We start from the raw sequence: 8,137 nt of genomic DNA on the forward strand, positions 1-8,137 counted from the left end.
CCCTCTCTGTCTGTAACTCTGCCTCTCAAATAAATAAGAAAAGGCATCATTACACACCATCATATATGTTAACTGAGAGTCTCTTTTTAAAAAGATTTCTTTATTTATTTGAAATGCAGAGAGTCAGTCAGAAAGGTGATGGGGGTGGGGAGATCTCCTATGCCCTGGTTCATCCCCCAAATGGCTGCAGTAACTAAGCTGGGTAGGCCAAAGCCAGGAGCCAGGAACTCCATCTGGATGTCCCACATGGGTGGCATAGAGGGACAGGGCCAACCAGAAGACTCTGGAAGCCCCTTTTTGGACTCTTACCTACTTATACAAGCATTTGCTTGATTAGATAAGAGGCAATCACTGTGCACTGTGTACCTTTTTTTTTTTTTTTTTTGCCACACTCAGAGCCAGTTTATGCTTCCTTTTGTGATGTGCATGTCAGCATCACCAGAAAATTGTCTGAACTTTGTGCAGCAACAGAGTGCTAAAGACCTTCCTACTTAATATGTGAGCTTGTGATGCTTGTCACCTCCCCTCTGAGACTGTGAGCGCTGCAGGTGCAGGAGTCGGACCCCCGCTTTTCCTTCTAGCAGGCCAGCTGAGCAGGTCACCGTGGGCACCAGTAAGTGGCTGTCAGCTGTCACCACATTCGAGCATGTTCTTCTCTACTATAAGTGAATGCTTGTGGGAAGAATCTGTCTCAGTTTAAAAATTAATTTATTTAAATAGTTATCATCTAAGATGATCTTTTTGATTCTTATAAAAAAGGTTCTGAAAAAATTTGTTTCTTAGCCATCCCCCCAAAAACTACTTTTGGATCAGTGGATTTAAGTATGCAAAATAATGGGACCAATTCATCTTTCACTTTCAGTAGAAACTTGAACTCTAAGGAACTCAAAATATATAAGCAAGACAATTCACTTCCATAACAATTTTGAACAATAAATTGGAAGAAGATATAAAAAATATAAGCAATTAATGCCTGATCCCTTGCTGGAGGCCATAAATCAATTTGAGAACCTGGGTCTTTCAACTCCCTGGCTAAGTAATTCTTTTCTTAGTACCTGTTTTTCTAAAGATGCTCACTTTGCAGTCAACAGCACAGATCCTTTGGCTTCATTTTGCAAACCCCCAGTTCAGTAGATCCCTAGAATATCAAGTGCACCTCAGAAGGAAATACTCTGGCGAAAATATGGAGTTGTAACCGTCTGAACTTTCTAGTTTTTTAACAACCAGAGGGCCACCAGGTCAACCACAGTCATCTGCTCTGTCCCTAAAGCTCATTGAGAGTTGCCCCAAAGCTCCTGGGCACATCTTGCCTGTTACCATTATCTTTCCTTTTAAAGTTTAAATCCATCCTTGTTACTTACAGAGGGGCAGCTCTGAGTGTGTTAGGAGAACTGAGACTCAGCACCCCCTTTGCGAGGGGACACCACAGGCAACACACGATGCTAAACTATTTAGATGGGACTTTGTAAAACGTGCTGCTAGTCAGCTGAAGGGGAGGAGGTGAGCGTGGGGAGGCTTCAGAGAGGAGACGGAACTTGAGCTGACATCTGAAGGAGGAACAGTGTCCTAGGCGCAGAAGGTGGTGATACGCCGTCCACAGAGCACAGGAGGGGGAGGGAGTGGAAGCACAGCATGTTGACAGAATGCTAAGTTGCGTGAGTGGTGGGCAATACCGTGGGCAGAGAAGGGAAGCCCGGAGAACTGTGAATGGTGAGTCAAACTAAGGCCAAGTTGGGCAACAGCTGAGTTTTTTTCATTTTTAACCAAATTTATTTTTTTTTAAGATTTATTTATTTATTTGAAAGTCAGAGTTACACAGAGAGAGAAGGAGAGGCAGAGAGAGAGGCCTTCCATCACTGGTTCACTCCCCAGTTGGCCGCAATGGCCGGAGCTGCGCCAATCCGAAGCCAGGAGCCAGGAGCTTCTTCCGGGTCTCCCAAGTGGATGCAGGGGCCCAAGGACTTGAGCCATCTTCTACTGCTTTCCCAGGCCATAGCAGAGAGCTGGATCGGAAGAGGAGCAGCCGTGTCTTGAACTGGCGCCCATATGAGATGCTGGCACTGCAGGCCAGGGTGTTAACCTGCTGCGTCACAGTGCAGGCCCCAACAGCTGAGTTTTGATCCTGAACGCAGCAAGGAACCACGAGAGGTCAGCAGATAGTTCAGGGAAGTGGCTGCAGTTCTGTTCTCATGATAGAAGTGCAGGAAATTAAAAAGAGGTCAGGAGAGTTGGCAAAGGTCAAAACACCAGCTGAAGCTGAGGCATTAGTCTTAGGGTGAAGGGGCAAGGGCCAAAGTCACATTCACAGCCAGGGGCAATGGAAACCGAGAAAATCCAACAGATCTAAGGACACAGAACAGGTAAAGGGGTTGGTGGGAGGAGGGAAAGACTCTAAAAGGGTGATTAATCATTTGTGTAGCTAAGAGCAAAGTCATGAAGCACTCAGAGACCAGCAGAGAAGGAGGTGTGAGAAGGGAGAGAATGGGATGAGCTTAAGGTGCCTGATCGTCATTCAGGCAAAGACATCTGCCTTCCATTGGAGAATGGATCGGGAGCACCAGGAAATCAATATGGATGGGTCTTGCTTTCTCCCACATAGGAGACAAGACTTTGCCTTTGATTCAGACATTGCACAACCACTTTAATTCCAAAACAATGGAGTCAAGACTCATTCAACAAATGTGACAAAATCAGGAAAGCTAATCTGGTAGCTGAGAAAGACGGCTTGATGCCTGATGAGACTGGGGAGTTTTCTGGGTGTTTTTGCAATTTTATTTGCTTGCTTTATTGTTGTTATAGTGGTGGCCATCTAGATATTAGCTGACCCAAGAAGGGACTCACCCCTAGGACTTGCTACAGGTTTATTATTTGTTTTTTAAAGATTTATTGGGGCTGGTTTTATGGCATAGCAGGTAAAGTCACCACCTGCAGTGTTGGCATCCCATATCGGGGCCAGTTCGAGCCCGGGCTGCTCCACTTCTGATCCAGCTCTCTGCTAAGGCCTGGGAAAGCAGTAGAAGATGGATCAAGTCCTTGGGCCCCTGCACCCACGTGGGAGACCCAGAAAAAGCTCCTGGCTCCTGGCCTCGGATTGGCACAGCTCTGGCTATTGCAGCCATCTGGGAAGTGAACCAGCGGATGGAAGACCTCTTAGGAAGGCTGTTTGATATGGTTGAGTGGGGTGTGCACTGAACAAAACTAGGAGATGTAGTCATATTTTAGACCTGGATATTTATTATGAAAAATTGCAGGCAAAAGGCAGTAAAATGCCTTAAGGAAAGGGACATTTTCTTTTTCATGTGCACAAAGATGCTCTCTGGGCTACTAGAAATTCTCTCTTGCCTCTGTAGATGGTTGGCTAGAGTGAAATCTAAGAGCAGTCACCTATCCATTTCACTCCAAAGTTAAAAGACTGAAGAAAACACAATCATTCATGCTCCAGTTGCTGGATGCACATTACCAACATCAGCCTAAAATTCAGTCTATAACCCAAACACACACAATTCAATATATGCTCAGGCTGAAAACCCTGATGCAGTCAAATGCAACCTTCTTTCATCAAAAGAGAACGTGGAACATCTCTGGTTTCTGCTTACTTCTCATGGAAGTGGAGAAGGAAGCCAGACAACACCCTTACTCGGTTATTTTCTGGGATTCATATATCAATTCTTTAAGAGAAAAACATTCTCTCACTTGAACATACAAAATCAGAAACACACATAGTATTTCAGTGGTAAAGTTAATTCCAAGGTGGGACCAGCATTGTGGCACAGTGGATTAAGCCACCACCTGTGATGCTGGCATCCCACATGGGCACCAGTTCGAGTCCTGGCTGCTCCACTTCTGATTCAGTTCCCTGCCTGAGAAAGCAGTAGAAGATGGCCCAACTGCTTGGGCCCCTGCACCCACATGGGAGGCCCAGAAGAAGCTCCAAGCTTCTAGCTTTGGCCTGGCCTAACCCTAGCCATTGCAGCCATCTGGGGAGTAAAACAATGGTTGGAAGATTTCTCTCTCTCTGTCTCTCCTCTCCCTGTAACTGTGCCTTTCAAATAAAAAAAATTTCTTAAAAAAAAAAAAAAAAGGCTGCTTTAAGGCCTTAGCTACTCATATGGTGAAGAGAAAATGCTGGCCTCTGGACAACTGTCTTGAGAAGCTGGCCTGCCACCCTATTTTCTGGCTGGATTGACAACAGGGCTGCCCGGAAAGTGAAGAGATCGCTGCGTTTAGGGCGCCCCCTTCTGTTCAAAGGGCTGAAGCTGCATGGAGAACCAGTGCCAGGCTGAGGGTTTTAAGCCAAAGATGAGTGAACCATAGATATTCATTCCTGGAAAGTATCTTAGAAATGACTAGTTCAAACCCACATATTACATATGGGAAAACTGAGGTGCAAAGAGGACAAATATCTTGTCCACGGGCACACAACCGGTTAAATCTCAAAAGGGAAGGAGCTGGAATTCTCTGGCCAGTGCCTCCCACTAAGGATGGGAAGTTGCGCTAATTCAGTGAATGAAATGGAAGAGTGAAATTGCACTGATGTGACCTGTGAGGAGACAAGAAACCACGCTATCTTGGCACGTGTCATAGCTGTAGCTTTTACATTCATTATGAACTCCATCTTAATAGCATTAACTATTTATTTATTTGAAATGCAGAGTGACAGAAAGGGAGAGGGAGAGGGAGGGAGAGAGAGAGAGAGAGAGCACGAGAGAGAAATCTTTCATTCATCGGTTCATTCCTCAAATGGCCGCAACAGCCAGGTCTGGGCCAGGCTGAAACCAGGAGCCAGGAACTCCATTCTGGTCTCCCACATGGGTGGTAGGGGCCCAACCACTAGGGCTATCCTCTGCCTTCCCAGGCTTATTAGCTGGCGGTGGGACTGGAAGTGGAGCAGCCAGCACATGAACTACCACTTCAATACAGGATGCCCACATTGCAAGTGGTGGCTTAACCTGCTGCGCCACAATGTTGACCTCAACAGCATTCGCTTTAAAGACTCAGTGGTATTATAAGGAAGTTAAAAGAAAAAAAATATCTTATATACTTTTCATTCCTTTCTGCATATCTGAGTTTTCATCTTGCATGAAACTAATGTTTCCTGTTGCCATAAGAATATCTTTTGGCATGTTTTATAACGCAGGTTTGATGGCAATGAACTATAGTGTTGGTTTATCTGGAAATGTCTTTATTTTTTCTTCATTCGTGAATGATTATTTTTGCTGGATATTGAGTTGGTGATTTTTTTTTTTTTTTTTGGACAGGTAGAGTTAGACAGAAAGAGATAGAGACAGAGAGAAAGGTCTTCCTTTGCCGTTGGTCCCCCCCACCCCAAGTGGCCGCCACAGCTGGCACGTTGCGGCCGACACTGTGCCGATCCAAAGCCAGGAGCCAGGTGCTTCCTCTTGGTCTCCCATGGGGTGCAGGGCCCAAGGACCTGGGCCATCCTCCACTGCACTCTTGGGCCACAGCAGAGAGCTGGACTGGAAGAGGAGCAACCGGGACAGAACCGGCGCCCCAACCGGGACTAGAATCCAGGGTGCCAGCGCCGCAGGCAGAGGATTAGCCTAGTGAGCTGTGCCGCTGGCCTCCTTCAGCGCTTTAAAAGATGTTCTTTCATTCTGTTTTGACCTCCATGGCTTACAAGGAGAAGTCAGCTTTAACTTTCACTGCTGTTCTCTGTATATAAAGCCTCTATGTCTACTCTTGAGGATTTGCTTTGTCTTCGGTTTTAAGCAGTTTGAAATTGATGGTGCTAAAGGTTTTTGTTGATTGGTAGTTTTCAAATTCTAGAACAGGAATCAATCTGTTGACTGCCCTTTTAGTGTTGGGGATGATGCATGGCTGGGAGGCACACAGGCACCTCCCAGAGAGATGTTGTATGTCACAGAGGGCTTTGGGCTTTCTGGGTATCTGCATTTTTCAAGACTCATTGACTAGTACATTGAAAAACCATGATCTTAATCAACTTCAAGAGGGCAAGTAACTCGCCCATGATCAGAGCCAACTGGGACCAGGTGTTTCAAGCCCATGCTGTCAGAGCGGGCTTCCAGACCACAGGTGTGACACGGGAAAGGGTAAACATGAAGATGTGCATGAACAGAGACTATGTACGCTGGAGACAGCAAGCCCAGTGAGACAGGGCAGCTTTCTCAGAAGAGGAATGTGACAAGTGATGCCAGAAACCCCTCTCTTAGACGGAGGAAGTCTGGGAGACAGAAAGGGTGCAATGACCTCAACTGTGGTTGACCCACAGTTCATATGTAGAAACCTCAACTCCAGTGTGAAGGTATTGGAGATGGGGCTCAGGTGAGCTAATTAGCCTTGGACTGGTCATGAGTATGAGGTTCTCATGATGGGATGAATTAGCACCTTTATAAGAGCTACCAGAGACCTTGATACCTCCCTCACCACCAAGAGGACACAGCAAGGAGGTAGCCACCTGCAAGCAGGAGGGCTCTCACTGGACCCTGACCATGATACCAGCCGACTCCTGAGTTCCAGGTTCCACAACTGTGAGGAAATGCATTTCTGTCATTTAAAACACCTAATCTAGGGGCCAGTGCTGTGGCTTAGCAGGTAAAGCCACCGCCTGCAATGCCAGCATCCATATGGGTGCCGGTTCAAGTCCCGGCTGTCCCACTTCCGATCCAGCTCTCTGCTATGGCCTGGGAAAGCAGTGGAAGATGGCTCAAGTGCTTGGACCCCTGCACCCATGTGGGAGACTCGGAGGAAGCTCCTGGCTTCTGGCTTTGGGTCGGCACACTTCCAGCCATTGCAGCCATCTGGAGAGCAAACCAGTGGAGAGCAGACCCCCCCCCCCCACCTCTCAAATAATAAATAAATTAATTAAAAAAAAAAAAAACATGTAATGTATGGGATTTTGTTACAGAAGCCTGAACAGACTAAGATACAGGGCCAGAAAGTCTAAACAGTAAGAAAACAGCACCTCAGTGATGCCTCCTTCCTTCTCACCTGTTGACTGCTGTGTCACCTGCACGAAGCTTCCCCTCACCTGTACAGGAATCCAGCAGATCCTGTGGCTCCCCATGGACAGCTTCCACTGCAGGGGGAGTTTTGACTTGGAAAAGTGTAACTTCCGATCCTAGGTAAAGACACTGAGAGAATGACTGCACGTTATGGCCTCAAGGTGTCATTTTGGAACTCAGAGTTAAATTGGGTTGAGAAGACAAGAGCACAAAGGGCCTCGGAGATCAAACTCCAGCAGTAGGGGCCGTGGCTCACTTGGTTAATCCTCCACCTGTGGTGCTGGCATCCCATATGGGCACTGGGTTCTAGTCCCGGTTGCTCCTCTTCCAGTCCAGCTCTCTGCATGGGAGACCAAGAAGAAGCACCTGGCTCCTGGCTTCGGATTGGCGCAGTGCCAGCCGTAGCGGCCATTTGGGGGGGGTGTGAACCAATGGAAGGAAGACCTTTCTCTTTGTCTCTCTCTCTCTCTCTCACTGTCTGTAACTCCACCTGTCAAATAAATTAAAAAAAAAAACTCAAGCAGTGAAAAGCAGGATGAATAAGAGAGGGAGCCTCACTTCACTGACATAGCACATTCAGTAAGCTCCTCGCTCGGAGGATGGAAATACATTTGATTAAAAGATTAATAAACCCAGACTTTCCTTGGGGAAAGTGAAAAAGCATGTGTTTGTTTACAAGTCCAATCCTAAGGTAAAAGTCAGCCAGACCTGGGAACTGTTCCGTGCCCTGCCTTTTCTGCATGAGGGGTTTAAGCTGCTCAGCGAGTCAGACTTTTAGCTGTAGGAGAAGCCATCGTCGTGCAGTAAAACCAGACTGCGCCAGGTCTCCAGCGTCAGCTCCCTGTTAGGGCTCCTTCTGAGCTGGACTCCACGGCTTCACAGCTCCTACTTGGAAGGCACAGCCTCATCCCTGAACACCATGAAAGCCTCTTATGGTTAACACAGTCCTGCTCTCTGTGGCTACCCTGGTCCATGGCTCCAAGTGAGGCAGCGAGAAGGTTGCCTTGGGAAAGCAGGTCAGATGTCTGCGTCCTGCTTTTGACTGTGAGCCTGATATTCAGAGGCCGCTCTCTTCCCACTGATGTCTTTCTGCAGCTCCTCATCTTGCCCGCTTCCCTGGGGCAGCTGAGGTAGCCCATCATCCTGGAAGTCTT

General features: G+C 47.2%; 1 long non-coding RNA gene across 1 annotated transcript; it reads right to left on the minus strand.

Moving 5' to 3' along the window:
* Positions 1 to 1,743: 1,743 nt before the first annotated feature.
* LOC138844337 (uncharacterized) lies at positions 1,744 to 7,099 on the minus strand. Its single transcript, XR_011380021.2, has 2 exons — positions 6,970 to 7,099; positions 1,744 to 2,181 (listed from the first exon to the last, which is right to left on the minus strand). It is a non-coding gene; the product is annotated as an uncharacterized LOC138844337 (long non-coding RNA).
* Positions 7,100 to 8,137: the final 1,038 nt, after the last annotated feature.

The sequence above is a fragment of the Oryctolagus cuniculus genome, chromosome 11, assembly GCF_051225735.1.
Source record: "Oryctolagus cuniculus isolate XC-2025 breed Fujian yellow rabbit chromosome 11, ASM5122573v1, whole genome shotgun sequence".
Lineage (NCBI taxonomy): Eukaryota > Metazoa > Chordata > Mammalia > Lagomorpha > Leporidae > Oryctolagus > Oryctolagus cuniculus.